The sequence below is a fragment of the Tamandua tetradactyla genome, chromosome 12, assembly GCF_023851605.1.
Source record: "Tamandua tetradactyla isolate mTamTet1 chromosome 12, mTamTet1.pri, whole genome shotgun sequence".
Taxonomy (NCBI): domain Eukaryota; kingdom Metazoa; phylum Chordata; class Mammalia; order Pilosa; family Myrmecophagidae; genus Tamandua; species Tamandua tetradactyla.
This window is the reverse complement of record NC_135338.1, coordinates 89,359,852-89,372,864: the sequence shown is the minus strand read 5'-3', so window position 1 is coordinate 89,372,864 and position 13,013 is coordinate 89,359,852. Positions and strand designations below refer to the sequence as shown.

The 13,013-nt window shown below is 37.8% G+C and overlaps 1 long non-coding RNA gene across 1 annotated transcript in view; it reads left to right on the top strand.

Annotated features, from left to right (window-relative positions):
- The window catches only part of LOC143651652 (uncharacterized), a 33,333-nt gene extending 21,267 nt beyond the window's left edge, over positions 1-12,066 (top strand). The window contains exon 3 of the long non-coding RNA XR_013160099.1: positions 10,793-12,066. This is a non-coding gene — a long non-coding RNA (uncharacterized LOC143651652). The remainder of the gene's footprint in view (positions 1-10,792) is intronic.
- The last annotated feature ends 947 nt before the right edge of the window (positions 12,067-13,013 follow it).

Genomic DNA, 13,013 nt, shown 5'->3' with positions numbered 1-13,013 from the left:
TTCCTGTAATCTAGGCTTGCACAATTCAGTGGCCCAAATTACGTTGCATGCTAATTTCTCCCTTATTTAGCACTTGAGGGTGAATAGGGTGGCTCTACCTCTGTGGCCCAAAAGAGCAATGTAACTGGCCATCCCTTAGGGCGTTGTCATTTTCCATATGTTTGAAATGAGGTCACCATGGCATCCAGGTTTTAGCTAATAGGAAGAGAAGCGCATAGATGAGGCGCATTCGATGTACTGAGTTTCAGATGCTGAAGTGTCATATATCAGCTCAAATGCTATTAGAGAGAATTTAGTCTCATGGGCAAATTTAAATTAAAGGAGATTGAGAAATAGGGTCTACATGATCAGCCATGAGCTCAATTGCAAATTTATTATGATGGGAGAAGAAAAACGGATTTTGGTGTCTGCCATATCTTATTTAGATCAGAATCAGAAGGTACCATTAATACTTTCTTGTATCAAACTGATGGTCTCAATCTCTTATTCTAATTCTGTAGTTCAGTAAAAACATGGCAACATTGCACCTAAACATAAGTAGTAACACTGCCTCCATCATAGGTCAAACAATGGATTAGTTGTTTCAAACCTAAAACTTCGAAGTCTAAATATTTGATTATTAGGTTTTTGCTTTCTCCTCTGTATTATGTTCCACTAAATTGTCTTATCCTAAACAGTTACCCACTCCACTACTAATCAGGCAATAGCAAATCTTTTCATTTTTGTGACAATTTACAAAAAAAGGAAGTAAAATTTAATTCAAATGAAACAAACTTTTAAAAAAGATCCAGAAAAGGCACAGAAAAACTGACACTTAAAAAAAAGAAATAATATTCACTAGGCTCCTAGATATATAAAGAACTCCAGCGAATTGGAGATTTGCACACACATTTCACAAGAGAATGTACAGATGGGCAATAACCTCAATAGAAGTGCTCACCATCATTAGTTATGAGGAAAATGAAGATAAAAATCACTATAAGTTACCATTACACGTTTACTAGAAAGGCTAAAATTAAAAAGACTGACAATACTATATGTTGACAATGATGTAAGGTAACTGGAACCCTCATTCACTTTTGGTGAGAGAGCAAAATGATATCGTGATTTAGGGAAAAGATGTACATTTGTCAAACTGAATCTACATTTACTCTAAGACCCAGCAATTCTAATCCTACGTATTTGTCCAAAGTCATCAAACAATATAAATAATAACTGTGGACTTTATGATATGTAAATTTTGTCTTAAAAAGCCTGCACAAATATTAAAAACTACTTAATTACATGCACACTGAAGTGTTTAGAGGTGAAATATACTGATGCCTGCAATTTATCTTGGAATACATTAAAGAAAACAAGATGAAGATGGGTTGATGACTAGAGAAGGAAGAATAGATGGGTAGTTATCTGATAAGTAAAATAGAGTAAATCATTACTTAAAGAATCAAAGTCATGAGCATATAGGTCTTGTATGAATTTTGTATCACTGCAAAAAATAAGCTACAACAAAATTAGCAGATTTAAACCACACACATTATTTATCTTACAGCTTCTGTAGTGAGAGGACAGGGCTTGGTTTTGCTGGGTTCTCTCCTTGAAGTCAAGGTGTCAGGCAGAGACACTGTCCACAGTCCTCCTCTGAGTTCACTCAGGTGTTGGCAGAATTCAGTTCTTTGTGTTTGTAAGACTGAGATCCTGTTTCCTTGCTGGCTATCTGCCAAGAGCCAATCTTAGGTCCTAGAAACCACCCACATTCCCTGCCACATGGCCATCTCCATCTTCAAGTCAGCAAAGACAAAGCAAAGCCTTCTCGTGCTTCCTGTCTCTGACTTACCTTTCCATGATCAGCTGGAGACTGTATTTTTGAAAGGCTCACATGATTAGGTCAGGCCCACCAGGATTATTTTAAGGCTTAACTGATTTGCACCTTAATTGCATCTGCTAAATCTTGGCACAGCAGAACCTAGATGAGTTTTGAAAACCCAAGGCAAATGTGCTATCCCTGCCCTCCAGAGGTTCACTTTTTCACTAAAGCACCTTTCATGGTCTAACTCATTTTCAACATGGGTGTGATGGGGGCTGTACTGAGAAATATCTGAAATATTTTTCCCTTGAAATCCACAAATGTTCTGTAAAACCACTACTAAAATGAGTGAGGGTTTCTTTGGACTGGCTTTTACATCTTGAGTTCATGTGGAAACAAAAGGTGATGATTTTTGAGTTAACTTCATTTAAAAATATCCTAGAATATCCTTATATTATTATGTTTACATATTTTCTTCCACTGGTCTGGGAACTTCAACAGGACATCCAAGTCTCACTCATGTATATATCTCACAAGGCCTTTTATATTGTAAGTTCTCAATAAATTCCACAGGTTTTGTGAAAGATGGTGTTCTAGTTTGCTAGCTGCCAGAATGCAATATACTAGAAATGCAATGCCTTTTAGAGAGGGAGATTTAATAAATTGCTAGTTTACAGTTCTAAGGCTGTGAAATTGTCCAAATTAAAACATGTCTATAGGAATTCCAATCTAAGGCATCCAAGGAAACATACCTTAGTTCAAGAAGACTGATGGCATTCAGTGTTTCTCTCTCAGCTGAAAGGGCATATGCAAGCATAGTGGCATCTGCGAGCTTTCTCTCCAGGCTATTTGCTTCGTGAAGCTCCCTGGGACGTGTTTTCCTTCTTCATCTCCAAAGGTCGCTGGCTGGTGGACTCTAAGGGTCTTTCGTCCTTCTATCATGGTTCTGTGGCTCTCTCTTCATTCTCAAAGAGGCACTCTCTTTAAAATGTCTCCTTTTTTAAAGGATTCCAGCAAACTAATCAAGACCCATGTAGGAACATCTCCATCTTTTCAAGATTAATACCCACAATTGATTGAGTCATATCTCCATGGAGATAACCTCACCAAGTTTCTAACTATAGTACTGAATAGGGATTAGAAGAAACCGTTGCCCCCACGAGATTAATTAGGATTAAAACACGGCTTTTCTAGGGTACATAAATCCTTTCAAACTGGCACAGATGTTAATAATGTGATAAAGTCAATGGGGCAATTTGACAATCATGTAGCCTTTTTTAAAGAAATGATCCTCAGAGGACATAACACTGATATGACTCACATTCTTAAAATGTTACTTGAATCCATACAAATAAAAACTAGGCACAAAACTTTTATGATTATAATTCTTTTATAACTAAAATTCCAAACAAATTTATAAATTAAAAGTGTGTAAAACCATAAAGTCAATAAAACTCAATCAACACCCTTCTTTTCTACGTGGAAAATGATTTTATTTTGTTAAACTAAAAACTTGAGGTTCCTAGTAGAAACATGAATCCTCAGATATAGCTCTGCATTAAATTTTTCTCAGCACTTGAAGTTCAACAGTATTAATGCAGATTTTGCGTGTGTATAACAATATGTGTATTATACGTATAACAATTGCGCTAAGATTTCATTTGCTGCTCTAGGATTATTGTACCTCAAACTTTATCCAAGCTCTGCAAGTCGGAAATCCCCAAAAGATGGCTTTAATGAACCACTTGATATATGTGTGAAGTGTCCTCATTCATGTGATAATAACGTTAGTGTTACTGCATTATTGATATCTGAATCAAATAGCCATCTAATTCAATTATTACTGACAGAGGAAGAAAAAAATGTTATATTCATTTTAGTATTCTACCTACTGTTCATGAAAAAGACACCCTCTTATACATAAAAACATACTTCAGTCAATTCATCTGTCTCCAGGGTGAATATGGTGATGTTCATCCTTACAAGACTTATGTTTAAATAATGAATTCTGATGTCGTTTGGCCTTCAGATCTGTTTAAAACAATTAAAAGCACAAATGTAAATCCCACCGCTGAAACTGAGTGACAGAACTCAATTTCCAGATTACAAAGTAATAGTAGATGATTTGTAGATCCAGAAAGTGTATTTGCAGAATATGCCTCAGTTTGAAAAAGGCTAGTGTCATGGAAAACATGAGTTTAAAACTCAACTCATTTCCTTAGTCATTAATTCCATTTTTTTTTAAGTTGAGTGCCTTTTATGTCCCAGGAAGGGTTCTAGGTGTTGAATGAATGAAATAGAGCAGATTTGTCCCAAGTCTTCCTGGAACTCACAATTTAATGGAGGTAGTCTACAGTGTAATGGAGGAGAAATTAGACCCTGTCACTTACCATGTGACCTTGAACAAATAATTGCTTAAACCCTCTGAGCACCAACCTGCCTAGCTCTCAAAAAGACGACAATACCTACCAAAACCATCAGATGATAACCCTTTAAAGCTTTAAAGCACTGGGCAAAAGGAAAACATTATCAGTAACACTTACTTATGTCAAGTTAAATCAAATTCAAGAAAACTACTGGAAAAGCCATTTCCAAACTAGTTTAACGTCCATCATAGGCCAACCATTACACTTAGCAATATTAGTACTGCCACAGTTCTAATTCCCATTGAGATGAGCTTGTTTGAACCCTAAATCCAAAATAATGGTTCCAATGACATTATGATGCCTATTATTGAAATCAGTCACGTTTGGAGGATGATAGGGCATCTGCCTAGCAGCTGTCTGAAGCACTACAAAGAGTTGGGGAAGGTAAGTGAAAAGCCACTTCACTTTTCTTCAACTGAAATTTCAGGGAACTGTTCGATAGAGGTAGCACATGGCTTCCCAGCTTGGAACACGGCCAGGATCATTGTCATTAACAATTATCCTGCACTGGGGGAACACACCACGGGCCGTTTAGTGACCATCTGAACTTCCTATCCGAGAGACGTCATCTGTGACAGCCATCGGGCTGCCTCTTACAGGACCACTCAGGAGGAATTAGCAGGATGGTAAATCATTGCAACACTTTCTGGCAGTGGGAGGGCTTGTTTTAGTCCTTTTGGTCTAGAAAAGACAGAATCTGGAGAGGCAGCATTGCTAATGCCTTGAACTTACTTTTACTACTAAGCCACTTCCCCATCATTTGTGAAATTGTGCTTAGGGACTGCTGACTAATTTTAATATTGGCTGAAGAAAAACATAATTGGAAAGGTAAATCTGCTGAGGGAACAATCAAATTATTATCTTCCCTGTGTGTGTGTGTATATGTGTGTGTGTATGTGTGTGGTGGTTTTACCAGATATTCTAGATTATTCCATTCCTCAGGCACACTGCTTAGGGCAAGATTCACCACAAACATTTAATGAATGTGCAAAATAGTCTCCTCTAATGTCCAAGATTAATAAATGAATTTTAGAGCAATACCTCTAAAATTACTTGTAATAAGTTTTGGATCAAGGCAAGTTATAAGTAATTATTTTCAAATTACATATATATTTTGAACTTTTTAATCATTATGTATTTCTTGTTATGACTTTAAAAATAAACTCTCAGTAGAAAAATTTTTTTTAGAAGTCTCATAATCAGTTGACTTAGTAACTATTAGAAATGTGTTTATCCAGTGATAACATCAGAGGATTTCCTGTTGTCTATGCATCTATGTAAATTTAAATCACACATGCATTTGTAGCAGTATTAGAATGTTCTCATTGATTACACTAGCTATTTTGTTACATCTTGATGCTACTAAATGTGGAACCTACTCTTATTGATAAATAGGGGAAATATTCTCCAGAGTAACTCAAGATTTGGCATCAAACAAATATATTAAATTATATTAGATGTTTAACATAAAAGCAAATTAGAATGTTATAACTTTAAAGAAAGTCTACTAAACCAATTTAGTCTTGGGTCAATGCAATGCATCAAGAAAGGGCATACAGGGGAAAAAATGCTAAAAAAGATCCCCCCCCCCTTTAGTTTAAAATATTGCTCATTTACATCTCTTTTTATTCACTGTCTTCCCCTGGCTTTGCAGAATAAAACACAGATGCCTGGAAACCTTATTTAAAATTTTGGGAAAGAAGTGGGGGGAAGTGTAATGATATTAATGTGTTTCATTAATTGTAGAGCATATAACCTCATTTACTGAATTGCCCTGGGGTGCTGTCGCTGCTGTAAATGGAGAGCAACTGGTAAACTGGGAACCAAGAGTCTTAATGTCTAAAACAGAACTTTTATGGTTCAGAGACAGAAAGTCACGTTCCAAAGAAAGCAGAGTCTCTGCATTGCCCATTTAGATCTGAACAAAATGTAGTGCGAGTGAAGAACACAAGGGAACGTGAAACAGCTGGGAAATGCTGGGAAAAAAGGAGGCTGAGTAAAAAGCGGAATTTTCAACAACCGCATCAGCATTATCCTTCCCAGGGGTGACTGCCAAAACTGTATTTGTTTATAGTTACTTGAAGATAAAGAACTAACTTTGCTCTGAGGGGGAAGTAGTATATTTCCCTGAGAAATAAAAGTGTTTGAGATTCTCTTGCAGAGTCTGGAATGCATGCCAGACACTACTTGCCTGCGGGTTACTTCCTGCTTAATTTTGTGGTTCCGAGGGGTCATGATACACTCCAGAAAGACGTCAATATCAAATTGTTCTATTAATTTGGGAAAATTTAGAGATGGGAACAATATACTCAAATCAGTTTGCCTAGGAAGAATCGAACTCATAGCCTAGGATTTCTTCCTTCTTTTTTCTCCTCTTTTCCGAACATCTTCCTCTTGAGCCAGCCATTCTCAACTCTGAGTGTTTACTTCTGTGCTTTAACTAAAACGTGTCTCCCGGGGTGGGCAGGTTAGTTCTAGAACTATCGCATCACCTGCACCTAGCACAGATCTTCCCAATCAGCAAATATTCAAAGGGCTTTTATGTACCCACAGAATTTCCAGGCTCATTGTCAAACATACAAAGGAAATCCAAATATTCAGCCCTTGTTTCATAGGGCTGGATTAAAACTGTTTCATAGTCCCTGATTTGCTTTCATAGAACCTATGTATAATAAGATTTTCTTTTCCTGTGGTTTTCAAAAGGGATGACTCCAATGCCATGGAAAAATACTTAAGGTGTGCGTCAAGTTCAAATAAAAGAGATACGTGGACTTTGAGTGGACTCCTATTAAAATCCATGTACTGTATCTGATAGCAATGGATAAGAAATAATCTCTTCCCTTAAGGAGCTTACAGCATACTGGGAAAAGTAGACGTGTTCACAACAGTCGGTTTTATCTGATGAGTGTGATGAATAGTGTGGAAATCCAAGAAAGGGCAATTCATGCTTACTGGCTTCATAGAAATGGGAAAGTTAATTACAACCTTGAAAGAGAGGTGGATTTTGAGAGGTGAAAGCAAGCACTAGGATATATTAGGAGTAGACACCACGAACAAAAAACCCAGAAGTGCCAGAGGGCATTTGTAAACAAGGGCTCCAGGAATTGGGAAGGCTGGGGAATAGCAGGGAAAAAAAGGCTGAAGAAGTAAGGAATAACGGAGTCCTAATACTCCCATGAGCATTTTTGGAATGCTGCAACAAGGCACAGAATCTGTTGATGCTGAAAAGATCCTGTTCTGTTCTGTCCTGTGGCTGGGTCCAGAAGAAGCAGAGCTCTGGCTCCAACCAGGATGAGACTGAGACCTGAGGAGCCCATGGGTGTGGTAGATTGAATGAATCATGTGTCTCAACAAAGACATGTTCTTAGTCTTAATCCAACTTCCTGTGGTGTGAAACCAATTGTTAGTAGGGCCTTTGAGGATATCATTCGTGAAGGTGTAGACCCATTTGTTGACAGGATCTTCTAAGATCCTAGTTAGTTGTGGCCAAACTGAATAAGGTCAGGCCTTAATCTGTATCACTGGAGGCCCTTCTTTAGAGAAGAAAAGTGGAAGCAACCAAAGAACCCAGAAGGCAGAGTCAGCAGAAACCAGAAAAGCTCATGCAAGGAGAGGAAGATCAGCATGCTGGGCAAGGAAGAGATGCAAGCCAGGGAAGCCCCAAAATTGCAGCAAGCCAGCACCAGAACACTGCAGGATGTTGAGGATAAAACAGTCTTGCCCACACCTTGATTTTGGACTCCTAGCCTTTGAAAAAAGTGAGACAATAAATTTCTGTTGTTAAACCCACCAAACTATTCAGAGATACACAACGAGTTAGTGGCAAGTCTGGAATCCAAACCAGGTCTGTCTGTCTTATTCCAAATCCATTACCACCATAGCAAATAAGGGGTAAATGATAAATGATAAACGTCTCCAATTCTTAATCAGTACTTTCTATTTACGAGTCACTGGGTTAGGCCCCTAATGTCCAAAATCATTATTAATTTTAATCTCTATGACAATACATGAAGGTAAGACTATTATGTTCATTCGCCCATATATAGCTGTTATACAAATTGAGTAAATTGTTCAAGTCATAAAGTGAGAGAGTGATGGAGCTAGCACAGTACCCAGTTCTTTCTGATGACCAAACCAGGTTCTTCACTACGAAACTGCTTCTAAGGAAAATCATTATTCTGAAAATATAACACCATAACAGTGACAATGCATTATATACAAAGCTCCTTCTATGCAACAACTCATCTCATAGAAAAGTTGTCTATTTTTAGCCCCAGTTTGTACAGGAGTTCCTGTCAAATAGAGAACCAAAGAAGTAAAAGATTTGAATAGCATATAAAAACTGGAAGAAAAAAGATTTATTGAATACATGGGTCAGGAAAAGGCCATACGTAGATCAGCCATGAACTATGGGTTTAAGAATGCATAAGGTTCGATCCCAAGACTAGAGGAAACAGTTAGTTAGTTCACCAATTAGAAAATGACCACGGCTCCAATATTTAAAAAATCACTCTTCTTTATATCGTGCAAAATCAGAGCTATCCAATTTCTACCCGCCTCCTCCTCGCCTTTCCTGGGCACTCAATTTGACTACAAAGTGGATTTCTTCCCCGTTAGCTCTAACCAAGGAGGATGCCGCAGATTCTGCTCCCAGTGGTGAAATGTCACCATGGTTGGCTATTTGCAATGCAAATGGCCAGACTTTGGCATCCGAGATTGATGTCCCTGGTACGAATGTGCTTAGTTGCTGGGCTGGAGCTGAGTGGAAACGACACAGGTCTCCTCCCAGCCTGGAGCAGTTGTCAGAGGTAACAAAGCAGAGCTGGGGGCGATGGGAGCCGTGCGCCCTTTTGGCACCATCCCTTAACGTTCATGGATCCACGCATCTAAATTTGGTTGGGGCCACCAAGTCTGGGCTGAGGGCAGATGGCATACTGAGCTGGAGCAGAGGGCAAGGAGACTTTTCACACACTATTCTGGAGGCAAGTGAGAAGGCCCAGAGCCCCAGGACAAGGGGTTGCACCTGTCTGGATCAGAGTCCCATTTGCATTCCTGGAGTTTCTGGGCAGCTCAGCACTGCGTCAGGTGGCCTGCAGTTCCTTGGGCAGACGAGATCAGGTTGCAGTCTCCCAGGAAGGAGGGATGCTGAACTTAGGCCAGGCACTTGAGGTTCAAGAAATTCAGAGGAAAAGGCAGAAATGATCTGGAAAAAAATAAAATCCATTAGAAAGCCATCTTTATGTTATAGTTGTTGCAATTTAATTTATTCAACCCATTATCATCTATAGAGAGTTTGATTTGCTGCTAGTTAATGTGGTAAGAGAAGAATGGCTTTTGCTAGGCACTGAAGAGCTCAATTATGCAACTGAGTCAGGCTTCACTGTTTTGGTGAATCTTTTCCCAGACTTATGTTTCTGTGTCTCCCAAGAGAAAGAAAACCTACAGACAACTGGGGATAAAGCATAACCTAAGAGAAACAAAACCCATGGACAACTAGAGATAAAGCATATCTCTTTTGGCAATTAGGAAATCAGTATATGTTCAGCGTAGACAATAATTAGAAAACATCTCTAAAGGAAAAGATCTTATTTTGAGAGGAACAAATATCTCTATACTTGGAAGTAACCTCTGTGAATATTTTGCGTATGGCTTTCTAGACAAACACACACCCCCAGATTATAATATGACATGAGAATGTTGTAATTGAAAGCAACAAGCATAACTATGTCCTGCCATTGTCTTCATCAGCTGCAGAGTATTCCATTGTATCCCTGCACAATCATTAGTTTTATCATCCCCTAGATTTGTGCATTGAAATAAGCTTTGCTATTTTTTTTAATTGCGATATATATATATATGTATATTATTGTGCTTTCATCTTTGGACATTCGTCTGGTTAAACATTTCAATTATAAATATAAGAAAGCTTGGGTCATTTTTTTTCTTTTTTTTCTACTGAGTTCTCTCATGTGCCCACATAATGTCTGGAAATCTTTTAAATGAAATGGCTTGAAAGGATTTTTTTTTTAATTTTGGGCAACTTGAACTTGGAAAGATTTCTGCCAATATTCAAACTTGGGCCACTTTGGAAGCAGGCAGAAAGGAAGGGATGATGTAAATAAAGAGATGTTGGCACTGCTTGTTCTCCTGCTGTTTCCAGGTTACCTGTGGTAGGTTAAGTAAAGTACCCCGGGGTGGGGGGAATTCTTAATCTTAGTCCATTCCTGTGAATATCAACCCATTGTAAATAGAAAGTTTTTTTTTTAATTTTTCTTTGTATGCTGTATGGTGGGGGTCACATTTCTTTCTTTTTCCATGTGAGTATCCCCTTATTGAAGCACCATTTGTTGAATTTTTGTTTTTTGTTTGGCTTTTCGTTTGTTCGTTTTGCTTGTTTGTTTGTTAGGGAAGTGCATGGGTTGGGAATTGAACCCAGGTCTCCTACATCACAGGAGAGAAATCTACCACTGAATTACCCTTGCACCCCCTGTAAATAGGGAGTTTTTAAGGTATTATTTCTAGTTAAATAACTGAATAATATTGGACCTTAATCCTGTTACAGGGGCGTTTTGAAGAGTCCTGTGGAGAAGAAGCTGGAAGCTAACAGATCTCGGAAAAGAAAGGAGAACACATCACCGTGTGATGGGAAAGCTGAGGAGCCCCAAGGATTGCCAGACTGCCTCAGTTCTACAAACCTTGGGAAAAGCACGTCTTTCAGCTTCGGAATCTATGAGACACTGAATTCCTGTGGCTAAGCCAATCCATTGTACGGTATTTGTAACTGGGAAACTAAGACAGCATTTATAGTTTTCTGTTAGTGCAGAAAATGTTCAGTGTCTGAATGCGTTGTTGCAGAAACTCATTTACAATTTGGGCACTTGGAACTGGCAAAATATTTTCTATGTAAATAATATGAAAGCTACTCGTAAGTCTTCCAGGACAGTAAAACAAAGCTCACACCATTCTGGCATTAATGATATTTAACATTAGAGAACACCCTCTGCCCTATATACCAGACAATTTATAGACATATCCACCAATCCATATGGACTAAGTTATTTGTATTTGTAATTTTTCATTGTAGGGGGTGTGTATTATTCTTAATTTTCTTTTTAGCATTATAAGTATGTTTTTATAAATTCAAGTTGCATTAGAGAATGAGCAAGAAATTTGAAATGTGTTATATCATTGTTCTCCATTTTGCCATTCAAGCAAAGAACTAAAACTAAAAATCATTAAGATTGTATAGGAAATGGCCTTTCTTTGCCTTATGAGTTGGGGCTTGAGGACAGGAGAAAGTGATTCTCTGAAGTTTGAGAAAAGGACCTCTATAATATTTTAAATGATTTCACTGAGAACTAAAGATCAGCTTGATGCTTCCTTATGTTTTATTTTCTTTTACAATGTATGAAACTGTCTTTCTTAGTTAACATAATTAACATAAGAGTACTGCCAGTCATTTGTGATATGGACTTTCAGGGAATTATGGATTGAAAGCAGACTCTTTTTTCATTCACGAAAAGAATATTATAACAAGGCAGTACAAGAGCACTTAGCATATAGCACACTCCTGATAAATGTTAGCTTTAAAATTTTTTATGTGTGAGTTTATAAATGCACATATGTATAGTTAATAGTGTTATTTCCCCACTGAAAATTAGTTTGTTTCTCCTGGCCCCACTCAGTGTTTCACTCCTGACTCCTTTTGCTTTCATTTCTTGAGTTTCTATTCCGGATAATGACTCAAAACTTTCTTCCCTGATGTGGCCTCTTGGCTCAGTGGGCAAAGCAGAAGAAAGAGGACAGGATATATATATATATATATCCTCTTGTGGGCCCCAGGCCATGCTCTTGAATGACCCCCCAGCTTCTAAACCATAGTAGAAGCCTCTTCTCTGACTTAACTGGGATGAGTGTTTGCTGGTTAGATTTTTTTTAAGTTATTTAAAACAAGGAATCATAAAAAGACACATATTTTAAAATATGTCATTTTGTATGAAACCGTAGGAATTACCCAATGCATAAGAATAGAAAGCACATTTATAACATATCATCTATGGTTTTCAGTTCTAGGTTCTATAAAATGGTCCAGCAACGTACAGCCCTTCCTAAGCAAATTGATCCATGGTCTTTTCATGGTTTTTATGCCTATTCCCTAATAGCTTCAACATCTATACTTAAGTCTCCAAAACTGTTTTTTGTGATTCTCTTTCATCTTGTTTCTCCAAAATGATCGATGTAGTTATTATAATGGCAACAACACTCACACTTACATTTAATCTGTTTATATAATCATGAATTAAAGTATATACTTGCAATAATAATAAATTTGGCATAAATATATCGGTAATGAACACAACTCCCTCTTGGTTGGTCAGCATGATATTCAGTAATAATATCTTTAAGCAGAATTGAGGTGGCCATTGAAAATTCTCCTCTACCCAGGCCTACAAGTGTGTGTCTGTGCTGTAGTGAAAGAGTGAAGAGGATGTGATATTGAGTTATTCTTTAGGGGAAAGCTCATTCAACTATTTTACTGTGACTTTGACTTGAGAGGATTGAGAGAAGGGAAGGGCCTGTTTTCAAAGGGACAGTGATCAAGAAAGGAAATTCACTAAGTCTTTCAGTATGAGGGTCTGGAATGGAAATGGGGACTTCAAACTTAGAAAGTAAGACTTTAGGAAAAGGAAGAGAGAGGAATCGTTAGTTGTAGGCAACACTGATAAGTAATACAGAAGATGGGTTGGATGAGACCGCTCTGCCTATGATGGAGGTCAGAGAAC